Source organism: Cucurbita maxima, unplaced genomic scaffold, assembly GCF_002738345.1.
Source record: "Cucurbita maxima cultivar Rimu unplaced genomic scaffold, Cmax_1.0 Cma_Scf00096, whole genome shotgun sequence".
Classification (NCBI taxonomy): Eukaryota; Viridiplantae; Streptophyta; class Magnoliopsida; order Cucurbitales; family Cucurbitaceae; genus Cucurbita; species Cucurbita maxima.
The window spans coordinates 69,997-83,241 of record NW_019272112.1 but is presented as its reverse complement, the minus strand read 5'-3'; the positions used below and the strand labels follow the sequence as shown (position 1 = coordinate 83,241).

The window sequence follows — 13,245 nt, the reverse complement described above, 5'->3', positions numbered from 1 at the left end:
GATATTTGGAAAGAAAAAAAAAACTATATTTAATTATAATTTTCAAGTGTCTTTATAACATGTTAATTGAAGAAAACAAACAACAAGAAAAAATAAACAAAGGGAAATTCAGATGGATATTTGGAAAGAAAAAAAAACTATATTTAATTATAATTTTCAAGTGTCTTTATAACATGTTAATTGAAGAAAGCAAACAACAAGAAAAAATAAACAAAGGGAAATTTGTGTATGTATGATTCTCTTCAAATCTTGGAACAATGAGGATTCCTCTCCTTTCTTTACATCAAGACTTACTTTTTCGGGACTTGGACCATAAAAAGTCATCTACTCTTACTCCTACTCCCTTCTCTAAGAATCAACATAGCATAATCATTCCATGAAAGCATAATCATTCCACGAAGGCCGAGGTAGTCTTATAAAAAACGATGAGGGTACCACTTTCAAATCATTCCATTAGGACTTCCACTTTCTATTGTAGAATTTCTATGTGAATAGAGAATGAACCATATTCTTGGGATTTAAGATAGAGCCTCGAGCCTAACTTCAAAGGCATTACACAAATTGTTCTATGATATTTTTTCTAGGAACTCTTTGTTATATTGTCCGCTGAAGGTTTCAGGAAAGGGACACAGATTCTCTATTGCACTAATCTCTCAATAGAAGTTTTATCTAGGTCATCTGTCGTCACAATCCTTTTAAGGAAGATGCGCCCAATTAACCGGTGAACAATAACATTTAAAGAAGTTTCAGAGAGCGAGAAGAGGATTGTGATAGAAGTTGCTCTAGGTAAAACTTCTTTAAATGTCTTAGTCAATCATGACTTCATAATGAGGAGTCTCTTTGACAACAATAACATATGGACAACAAATTTCTTAGCCAATTGTGACGATCATGATTTCTCAAGACGTGTCGCCCAAATAACCGGTAAACAATAACATTGCCCAAATAACCGCCTTGGACAATAGATCGTTTACAAGAATGGCTGAGACATGCAACATGCAACCATAGGCAACACGTCTTAGGCAATCATGACTGTGACATCTGCCCCCACACAATTTATTGGATGAGGCTGAATTTAGGTCTCTCAATACGCTTCTAGCTAATCTCATAATGAGGAGTCTCTTCCAACCTACTAGGTGCTATTGAAAACCACTTCTCGGTTTGTTGAGTCTTCATGTCTTCTCTGTTCCTATCTTTCCTACTTTCTTCGCTTGAAACTTTTTCTTATTTGTATGACGTCATACCACCTTCTTCTGCTTGATGTCTTCTTGATCGAAATAATAACGTTTCAAGTTTCTAACGTGGACAACAAGGTTAGTCCGCATCCATAAGAGCAATTGGATTCTATATGATGTCTTCATAATCTTATGGATAACTTTAACTAGTTCATAATATTTTCACACCAGTCTTTGGTTCTTGTTGCTTTGAACTCGAAGTTGATCTGACCTTAACATATATGAACTCTTTATTTTTCTTGAAATTATTGTGGTTGACGCTTCCGACTGACCCTTCTCTTCATCCGTCTAGATGGTATTTCTATGTGAACATGGGTTGCTTCAGTGGTTTGTTTTTTTTCTCTCTTCTTCAGTATCTGACATTGTTTTTGTCTCTCCTGGTGGGGATAAATCCATTATCTGACCTTGTTTTTGTCTCTCCTGGTGAGGATAAATCCATTATCTGACCTTGTTTTTGTCTCTCCTGGTGGGGATAAATCCATTATCTGACCTTGTTTTGCGTCGTGGTGTTTATGTAGAGTTCTCATTGTGACTCTTAAGACAGGTAAAGCTTCCAATTTGACGGCGTTCATCTTTTCTGTATCTTGATGCCAAAGGATGTTAAAATATTTTGCATCAGTCTTCATCATGAGTTGTGGGTGGCTCTAGAGTTGACAATGGTGTTCCTTACTACTTTGTGCTTTATCCAGACCTCAACATACATAATATTTATATATTTATTTAACTATAACACATATAGTCCATGGAAGAATTGTAACTCTTATGCTCATTAATATTATAATGGCTACTACCTAAATTATAACCTAAAGTTGATAATTGATGTCCAATTAACCAACCCTAAATTTGTAATCATTGTGGAGTGATTGAAATTACAATGGAAGTAGTTTAAACTCCTAGTACCTTAACTCTATGTTATTGTCAACTTGAATGATGTGTAGGATATATTCTTAATTTACCTTAATATTTCATATTAAATTAAGCTTTTTTTAAAAATCACAATTAGACAACAACAAAGATGAACTTGGGTCGGTTTATTATTTTAAAGAATTTAATTCCAACCTATTCTAATGGACAAACGCTTTATTAGACTCTATTGTAAGATTTCACTTCATCAATTTAAGTAGCGTTCAACTACAGCTGCAAATATCAAATTCTTAAGTATTCATGAACAAAATCGGCCTAACAATGTCTCTTGGAACTATTTACCAAAGGTGTTAGAATGAGCAGTGTGGAAGGGTTGCCTTTAGATGCATTAGTACCAATTAAGGATGTCAATATCCTAGTAGTGCAAAATGCAGGAAGGTTCGTAGTTGAAAAGAATAACGAGAATAGTGGACATCGTTTCATCTACAAGCGTGTGGTGAATGGTCTGGTTGGTATGACTAGAAAACGTTGTCCTCGCAGAATTTATATTATTGTGATACAAGTTATAAATAACGATGTATTAAGAGGATATTTTGGAGATATATTAGTTAGAATATATCTGAGATATTTAGGGGGTTGTTAGTATAAATTTGATTAATCGTATATTTTATTTATTTACAAGATTTAGTTAGATATATTATTTTTTTCTATTTTCAGGTATTAGTTAATAGTTTGTATCTATTTAAACGTGGTAAACTTGAATGAAAATCATACACTTTTCCAATTCTATTTTCTATTTCTATCTCTTAACATGGTATCAGAGCCTCGATCGTGGTGTTCTTAAATATCAAAATTTCCTTTATGGCGGAATCAACCAAATCCAGCTTTAAAATTTCGGATGTTGATTTAACACATCCTTACTATATGCATCACTCTGATCAGCCAGGATATTCACTTGTTCCAATCAAATTAAATGGAGAAAATTACCAATCTTGGAGTAAATCAGTTATGCATGCTCTTATTGCCAAGAAGAAAATTGGCTTCATTGATGGCACAATTGAGGAACCGCCCCAAGATGCAAATTCAACCGAATTTGAACTCTGGAATCAGTGCAACAGTATGATAATATCTTGGTTAACTCATTCTATTGAAGCAGATATCGCTAAAAGCATTATTCACGCCAAGACAGCTCATCAAGTGTGGGTTGATCTTCGCGATCAATTCTCACAAAAGAATGCTCCAGCAATTTTTCAAATACAAAACTCGATAGCAACGATGTCACAAGGAACCATGGCACTGTCAACATATTTCACCAAGCTCAAAGCACTCTGGGATGAACTGGAAGCGTATCGCACACCATTTAAGTGTAATCAACGTCAAATACATATTGATCAACGCGAAGAAGACAAGTTGATGCAATTGCTCATGGGGCTCAACGAGTCTTATAAAACGGTGAGATCTAACATATTGATGATGTCTTCATTACCTAATGTGAGGCAAGCTTATTCATTACTTGTACAAGAAGAGATGCAGCGACAGGTAACTTTTGAACCTACTGAGAATTTCTCGATTGCATCAGCAGTGCAGAAGAAAACAACATATTCAAAATTCGCCAAGGACAAATCATGTGAACACTGCAATAAAAGTGGTCATACAATCAATGAGTGTCGAATTCTTAAGTTTCATTGTAAGTTTTGTGATAGAAGGGGACATACAGAAGATCGGTGTCGACAGAAAAATAATTCTACAAGGACAAGACAAGTCAATATACACAATCATCGTGGGTACCGATCATCTGCAAATATGGCCGATGTTTCACAGTTGAATACAGAAGAACAGTCACCTAATTCCATTCCAAATTTTTCTTCTGAGCAATTACGACAGATAGCACAAGACTTATCTGCAATCAATCAAAACCCTTCTGGTAATTCTGACAATCACATCAATGTTGCAGGTTTGTTCCCATATCTACATTATCTGTTAACTCTGCGAGTTCTAATTCATGGATTCCCGATAGTGGAGCTACGAATCATATAGTATCAAAATCTTCTGTTATGACTGATCCAAAGGCTGCCATCATGTCTACAATAAATTTGCGTAATGGAGAGACAGCACGTGTGTCACATACTGGCAATATTTCCCTTAGCCCTAACCTTAAGTTAAATAACGTTTTATGTGTGCCTTCATTCAATTTAAACCTAATGTCGATCAGCAAACTTACCAATAACTTGAAATGTTATGTCACCTTCTATCCTGATTCTTGTGTTATGCAGGACTTGGCTACGGGGAAGATGATTGGCTCGGGTAAACAATTTGGAGGTCTCTATCATATTTCTTCATCTCCAATCAAATCTTCAGCTCATCAAGTATCTCAATCATCTGATTTGTGGCATTTACGTCTAGGTCATCCTTCTTTTTCTCGTTTTAAATTTCTAGCTGATCAATTGCATCTTAATAATGCGAGTTATTCTCATAATTGTAGTATCTGTCCGTTAGCAAAACAAACTAGGTTGTCTTTCCCAAGAAGTTCAATAACAACCCATTCTGCCTTTGATCTGATACATTGTGATGTTTGGGGACCACATAAAATTCCTACCCATTCTGGTTTGCGTTTTTTTCTCACTATTGTTGATGATTTTACTCGATGTACTTGGGTTTTTCTAATGCAACATAAGTCAGAAGTACATCATTTGTTAATGAACTTTGTTAATTTTGTTCAAACTCAATTTCATACTACTATCAAGATAGTTCGATCAGACAATGGGACTGAGTTCCTATCTTTGCAACCATTCTTTACTTCTTGTGGTATTGAATTTCTGCGCACTTGTGTCTATACTCCACAACAAAATGGAGTCGTAGAACGTAAGCATCGCCATATCCTAAATGTAGCTAGGTCTCTTCTTTTTCAGTCACAGGTTTCACTTAATTTTTGGGAAGAGTGCGTTTTAACGGCTGTTTATCTTATAAATAGAACGCCATCACCAGTGTTATCTAACAAGACACCCTTTGAAGCACTCTACAAACGATCACCTACATTTCATCATCTTAAAGTTTTTGGTAGTAAATGTTATGCAACTATAGTACATCCTAAGCAAAAATTTGAACCTCGGGCAATTCCTTGTGTTTTCGTAGGATATCCTTGTGATCATAAAGGTTACAAATTGTATGACATGCAATCTCACAAATTCTTTATCAGCCGTGATATTAAATTTTGTGAAGATGATTTTCCTTTTTCATCAGCTTCACAAACTTCGACATTAGCTCCTTCGACTCCTGTTGTTCCACTTCATGATCCATCCTACTTAAGCATCCATCCTCCACCTTCCATTCCTCCTTCACCTCCGATCCCTTCACCTACTACTTCGTCGTCTCCTCCACCTTCTCCAGATTTGCCCACTGATTCCAATCCTATCCCGCCTGATACATCAGCTCCACTCCGACGTTCTACTCGCACTAAACAGCCTCCAGCTTGGCATAAGGATTATGAGATGTCTTCTGGAGCCAATCATTTAACCTCTAGCTCAAGTCCCGGCACTGGCACCAGGTATCCCCTTCATCATTACCTTTCATTCTCTCGTTTTTCTCCTACTCAACGTGCTTTTCTAGCTCTTATTACATCCCAGACAGAACCTAAAACCTATGACGAGGCAGTTGGCGACCCTTTATGGCAGCAGGCTATGAATGATGAAATTGCAGCTTTGGAACGTAATCATACATGGTCTCTCGTTCCTCTACCACCTGGTCATAAAGCTATTGGTTGTCGCTGGGTGTACAAAATTAAATACAACTCTGATGGTTCTGTTGAACGTTATAAAACTCGACTTGTAGCAAAGGGATACACTCAGGTTGAAGGTATTGATTACACAGAAACATTTTCCCCTACAACAAAACTTACTACACTTCATTGCTTACTCACTGTTGCTGCTGCTCGAAAATGGTTCACCCATCAGTTGGATGTTCAAAATGCCTTTCTCCATGGTAATCTAGACGAGGAATTTTATATGTCTTTACCACCAGGTCTTCGCCGATAGGGGGAGAATACAGTATGTCGGCTCCATAAATCTCTTTATGGATTAAAACAGGCTTCTCGCAATTGGTTCTCCATATTTTCTACAACTATACAAAATGCAGGCTACACTCAGTCCAAAGCAGACTACTCTTTGTTTACCAAGAGTAAAGGTACTTCTTTCACTGCAGTTCTAATCTATGTTGATGATATTCTGTTGACAGGCAATGATCTCAAAGAAATGCAATATCTCAAGACTAGTTTACTCCAAAAATTTCTTATCAAAGATTTAGGAAATTTGAAATATTTTCTAGGCATTGAATTTTCTCGGTCTAGAAAAGGAATTTTTATGTCTCAAAGGAAGTATGCTCTAGACATCCTTCAAGACACAGGCCTTACACGAGCACGTCCAGACAAATTTCCTATGGAGCAAAATCTGAAACTTTCTTTAACTGAAGGAGAGAAATTGAACGATCCAAGTAAATATAGACGGTTGATTGGCAGATTAATATATTTGACTGTCACTAGGCCTGACATAGCTTATTCAATTCGTATGCTTAGCCAATTTATGCATGAACCAAGAAAACCACATTGGGAGGCAGCTCTTCGAGTTCTGAGGTACATCAAAGGCACTCCTGGTCAAGGACTCCTACTGCCATCTGAAAACAATTTAAGATTACAAGCATAGTGCGATTCTGACTGGGGTGGTTGTCGAACTTCCAGACGGTCTATTTCTGGGTTCTGCATTTTCCTTGGAAATTCAATTATTTCTTGGAAGTCTAAAAAGCAGACTAATGTGTCCAGATCATCAGCAGAAGCCGAGTATCGAGCTATGGCAAATACTTGTTTAGAGTTAACTTGGTTAAGATACATTCTTCAAGACTTGAATGTTCCACTGTCCGAACCAGCATTATTATATTGTGATAATCAAGCAGCATTACATATAGCAGCCAATCCAGTTTTTCACGAACGTACGAAACACATTGAAATAGATTGTCATATAGTTCGAGAAAAGTTACAAGCTGGAATCATCAAACCGTGCTATATTTCGACCAAAATGCAATTGGCAGATGTTTTTACTAAAGCTCTGGGAAGACAGCAATTTGACCTTTTGAAGGACAAGTTGGGTGTGATCGACATACACTCTCCACTTGAGGGGGAGTATTAAGAGGATATTTTAGAGATATATTAGGAGATATTTAGGGAGTTGTTAGTATAAATTTGATTAATCGTATATTTTATTTATTTACAAGATTAAGTTAGATATATTATTTTTTTCTATTTTCAGGTATTAGTTAATAGTTTGTATCTATTTAAACGTGGTAAACCTGAATGAAGATCATACACTTTTCCAATTCTATTTTCTATTTCTATCTCTTAACACGATGATATTCCTTGGTCTTTTATTACAAAGGTGCAAAACTTTCTTTTTGTGCATGTGATATATCCATCGCCACCTACTTATAAACTCTCATCTATTAAAGAAGTTCTCGAGTTCCTTGTCCCCAAGTAGCAATAAAACTACTAGAATACTATCTCTACTTATATAAGCCCTCTCTCTCTCTCGAAATATGTGTGTGTGTTTGTGGGTGTATTACTCTCTTTTATTAATGAAATATGGCATAGTCATAATGATATTATGAGTATCTTTTATATCCCTCCCTTCCTTATCGCTATATAAAGAATATGAAGTGTACAAGTAATTTGTTACTTTTGAACTTAAAATGCTTATAATTCAATTTATCTTTGTTATCAACAATAATTATCAAACAGTATATAATTTGGTCCAAGTAAGGTCGCTTCTCTTCTCATTTCCTGTATGATATCATAAAACAAAATCGAGCGGAAGGGTTAACGATAAAATGATAACAAAAACTCATTCATCGAACTAACTATAAAGGAAGGGTTGGTTGGAAACCATTTCTATACTTCTTTGCTTTAATCATCAGTAACTAAATATATAAAAGAACAACAGAATATGGCATGCCCAATCAAAACATAAAAAATTTCTTGTCATGTTATAGTTAATGAATATGGTATGCACAAAGATCCGACGTCACACTTCATGATTGGAGACCAATACAGTGAACTATAATCGTACATACCGTCCTTTGGTCCAATTATGTCAAGCAAATGTTGCAGCAAGCAAAGAGTTTTTAATAAGTTCACTATTGCAAAGAGCTCGGTTTAAGACACAAATATCTCTGAAGTGAAAGGCGCACCAATTCAATGAGATTTAAGTATCCATGAATAAGACGCATGATATAGCTTGTAAACGAAACGATGTCCATGACTCTTTGTTATTTTCTTCCACTACAAACCTTCTAGCCTCTTGCACTTTTTTTGTCATTGACATCTTTTATTGAAATTAGAATTGAAGGAAACACTTCTCCACAACTCATTATGGAACACCTTTGATAGATAGTTTCAACAGATTTACTCTGCCGAGGAATACTTTAAAATTCGATATTTATAGTGAACGATACTTAAATTGATGAAGTGAAATCTTGCAACAGAGTTAATAAATCGTTTGTCTATTAGAAGAGAGCTTGGAATTAAATTCTTTATAGTTGGGATAAAGGATGTTTTAGTCAAACCAAGTATACTTTTTAGTTTTAAAATAAATTAATTTTTTAGTTTAAAATAAATTGATTTTTTAGTTTTAATTTTATTCGAAATAAATTAATTTTGATGTGGTGTTATGTATTTTAATAAAATTAATATCAACTTAAGCAACAAAAATTTGTATTTTTAAAAAAATTATAAGCGAAATTAATAAAAATACCATTGAACTTTGAACTTTATAAAAAAAAATACTCATATTTTTTTTTTTTTAAATACCGTTGAATTTTCAAAAAAAAAAAAAAGCTTCAAAACTACTTTTTAACTTTCAAAAATGGTTTAAAAAAAGAAGGATGGAGAGAATTGTGTTCATGAGGAGAAAACTGAAGGTTATTTTAGGGGAAGGTTTTCAAGATCTGTATAAGATCTTGAAAACATATCAAGAAGTAATATCCTAGCTTAAGCACGCGATTAAGAACCTACTAGTAGGCTACTTACTAAGTTTTACTCACTCCATGTTTATCATTTTTTTTTCAAGTAACTAAGAGCGGACTTTGGAGTGTGAGCCTTGGACTAACCTTTGTTTTTAATCTAGTATTTTTTGTTCTTTTGAGTCTGCTTTTATTTTGTGTTTGTAACGAGTATGTGTATGTAACACCCAAAAATGAAGGAAATTAGCTCCCATAAGAATAAGCCACTCATGAAAGACCTAAAGGATAGAAAGGAAAAAAATTAAAGACCAAGGAGGGACTTAGTCAAGTGAGTATACTAATAAGTGATTTGAAGGAGTTAAAAGGCCTTTTGAAAAAGGATTTGAAAGAAAAAAGTAAATGAAAAGGGAAAAAAAGTCATTTTATCAATTATCAAAAATCTTTCGTAATTTGTAATTTCTTCTCTAGAAGGAATCTCAAGATTCAAAATAAGGGGGAAATGATCAAAAAGGGATGAGGAATTTATAGAAAAATTATGGATTTTTTGAGAAAAATAATAATAAAATATTCAAAAAGTGGAAAATGACCAAAATACCCCTGGAAGAATGGATAATTACAGAGATGCCACTATAATTAGAATCAGAGCATCTACCATGCCCATCTGAGAAAAATCCTTCGAACTCAAATCTCAACCGTCGGATCTCCTCCAAAATTTGATATGATCTAGAACGAACACGCACGGATCATCACATCCAACGACTAGTATTCAAAGCCTAAGTCGGTAAGGCGAATATCAGAGTTGATATCTCCGAAAAATTATCCAAAAAGTTCGATCTCTAAATAATGAAGATTCTGGAGCTCTCAAGTTCGGTTTAAGATTCTTCTATAAAGTCTAAAGTTGTAGCAACACTATGGAATAAGAATCGAGAAAGGTCGATCCTCCAATCATAGGCAATAAGTGTTTAGATTATGGGTCTCCTACTCTCAGATTTCTTCCAAATTTGAGGGCAATCCTACACCATTTCTCTTCAAACTTCTAAATAATGAAGAATCTGGAGCTCTCAATGCCGGTTTAAGCTCCTCCTATAAAGTCTGAAGTATGAGCAACAATACGAAATAAGAATTGTGAAAGGTTGATCCCCCAATCGAAGGAAATAAGCGTTTAGATTATGAGTTTCCTACTCTCAGATTTCTTCTAAATTCGGGAGCAATCCTCCATCATTTCTCTTCAAACATATTCCTACAGTTTCTCAACAAGATTACCCACAAGTTCTATGAAGAAATAGAGTGTTGAAAGTACCCAGAAGCCATTCCCCCAATTCAATCTACCATTTAAGAACTTCAATCGAAACTTGAAAATCCAATCCGAGGATACATGATGACTCATTGAGCAAGAATGATTCCAATTAGTTTCTGCACATCCAATGAATGCTTCCATAGAAGACCTCGAAAAAAAATAACCTCGAGAGCATGCCGAATGGAAGGAAATAGGTTTCGAAATTAAATTGGGGATAAGAGTCGAATTCCTATCTATGATCTCTTTTCATTCAAATTAAGGATTCCTCTAGCTTCAGAGGAAGAAGTTGAGTAAACTTGATGAAGGAATCGAGAGCTGAAACGTTGTAGAACAAGCTACCGACGAGATTGAAAATCTGGCGTTTAGAGTGAGTTGCATACCGAGAACGATTTCTGGAAATTAAGGTCCTACACTTAAAGACGTTCCTCCAATCTAATTTCTTTAGCCTGAAAAAAGGATATGGAAGTGGTTCAATGAAGAAATAGGGCCTTGAAACCCCTAGAATCGGCTACCCAATAAGAAATCATTTGTTTTATCTCTAGCGATAAATCAGATTTTGGATGAACTTTGGAAGCGAATATCTTAGGCTACGTTCCACAAGAAGGTATCAAATAAATCCCTAGCCCTTTCTTGTAACATCCATCTTTAAGTTTCACGAAGAAATCGAGGAGAAAAACGCTATAAATGTGGTTGTACAGGCCGAGTTTCAGATGGTGGCGAGGCGAAAAATGCGCATCTTCTACCTGTTCAGAGGAAGAAAACGATGATACGGCCAGTTCAACTGAACTGTCCAAGTCAACTCAAAATTTGATCTTTTCTCTGGTTTTCTCAATTTTAACCCCATTTCAGACCGATTCTCAAGAAAAACATTATGGTTTCATAAACTAGATACAATAAGGAGTATGTGGAAGGAAATTTGAAGTAATTTAGATACTTGAAGCTCAAGAATGGAGGTCCCAAACGTTGACGACGAGGTAAGTAGCCCCCTTGGACTCTTTGTTAAGAAATACTTGTAGAATTCGTTTGGATTTTCATATGAACCCTAAACCAAGTATGAATTAAGGATATATGAAAGAAAAACCCAAAGAACCGTGAGTTAAGACCCTGAGCCGATCAAATAGTTCTAGATTTAAGTAACATTAAAATAACCCACTATATGAGCTCCGCTGCCTATCATATTTTAATACTGAGCATATTATAGCATGTTAAGGTTAGATATGAAATTTGGTGGTCATTGGATAAGGATAAGTAGGTAAACCAAGAAACAATGTAAAATGACTATAATGCCACTAAGGTAATTTACCTTCGTTTCATGACCTAGATGACCTTCAAATGCTATGAAACACTTCAGTAGATCTTATTTTATGAAATGTTGTATGAATCTTTATCCCGAGAGGTTATAAAAGGTAATGAAGTTTGGGAGTTATTCGAAACCAAGATATGGGAGAAAATGCTCATCATGATCCATATGACTTTACATGGTAGGATATAACTAAAGTGGTATCCATGAAATAATAGCTTCCCCACATGTACCCTTGGTCTCTAATAGATACTATGTGCACAATATCATGCTGGGCTATTCCTAAGAACTTATAAGTTCCAAGCTTGACCCAAGACGTTATGCATAAACCTAAGATCACCAAGAATCCAAGAAAATACCTAGGTTAATGCACCAATATCATGCTTAACAAGTTGCTAGGGTCCATGCCTGAAGTAACCATTATCTCAATTATTATCTCCCTTACCAACCACAATTTGCTGAATACATGATGTTGTTCCTCCTTATGCCAAAGTAAATTTGTGTTTTCGCCCTGCACCACAAACATGTTATTCCTCCTTATGCCTCAAAGTAAATTTGTGTTTTCGCATCGAATGCTAAGTAACACCCTTTTTAAAAAATGTCTTAGGTTGTCGTTACTTGTTCTGGGATCTTGCATCAAGGTGATTTCTTAAAGGTCCTACCAGGAGTTGAACCCAGGTCGTTGGATTCAAAGTCCAAAGTGTTAATCACTACACCATAGAACCCCTTGTAAAATTTTGTTTTGGAATGGTTTTCCTATTTTATGCAGATTCCACGAGTCAAACTCAAGTTATTGAATTCAAAGTTCTAGAGCTATTTTATCTAACTCGTTGTAATCTTGAGCACCTTTAGAGTGGTTGCAGAAGTAACCCTCTAGTGTTGATGGAAGCTCTTAGAGAACATCAAATTTTATATATTTCTTATAGTTAATTTATATATTGTTCTATATTACAAAAAAATTGAAATAATACTTTACATCCCAGTCTTTCTTTCTTCCATGCAAAACTTAACATGAAAACTATATTATTTCAATATTCCTTCGAGAAACCAGGGGTGAAAACTATATTATTCAATCCCTCCATTATTGCTTCTACTTTGCGTGAAAATTCTTCCACTAAATCATGTTACTAACTAGTTGGTTTGGTTCGGTTCAATTCTTGGGACCACTAGATTGAATCGACCTAGCTCAATTAAACTCTTGATAATATAAAAATCATAAGTTTCCTAAATTTAACCCCTAATTTTGTGTGTCTAGCTCAAAGAAATTGTGGTCTAGTGGAGGACTTTGGAATAAGGTTTGGAATTGGTAATTATTCTTATTTCTTTTCCTTTAGACACTCGTGGTCAAGAGGAAATCGAACAAAGTGTCTGTCTAAAATAAAAGGGCCCAACCAGATGACCTCAACTGATGACCTCTTTATCTGAAGTCAAATGCTCTACCACTAAGCTATGGACCCATTTTGCATGATTTCAACCTTGGTTACCCCTTCTACAGAGTGTCAATCCAAATGTGTAAAAAATGTCTGTCCAAAATAGAAGGGCTCAACCAA

The 13,245-nt window shown here is 35.2% G+C and overlaps 1 non-coding gene across 1 annotated transcript; it reads right to left on the bottom strand.

Moving 5' to 3' along the window:
* Positions 1–12,348: 12,348 nt before the first annotated feature.
* Positions 12,349–12,420, bottom strand: TRNAQ-UUG. Its single transcript has one exon. It is a non-coding gene; the product is annotated as a tRNA-Gln (tRNA).
* Between the last annotated feature and the right edge of the window lie 825 nt (positions 12,421–13,245).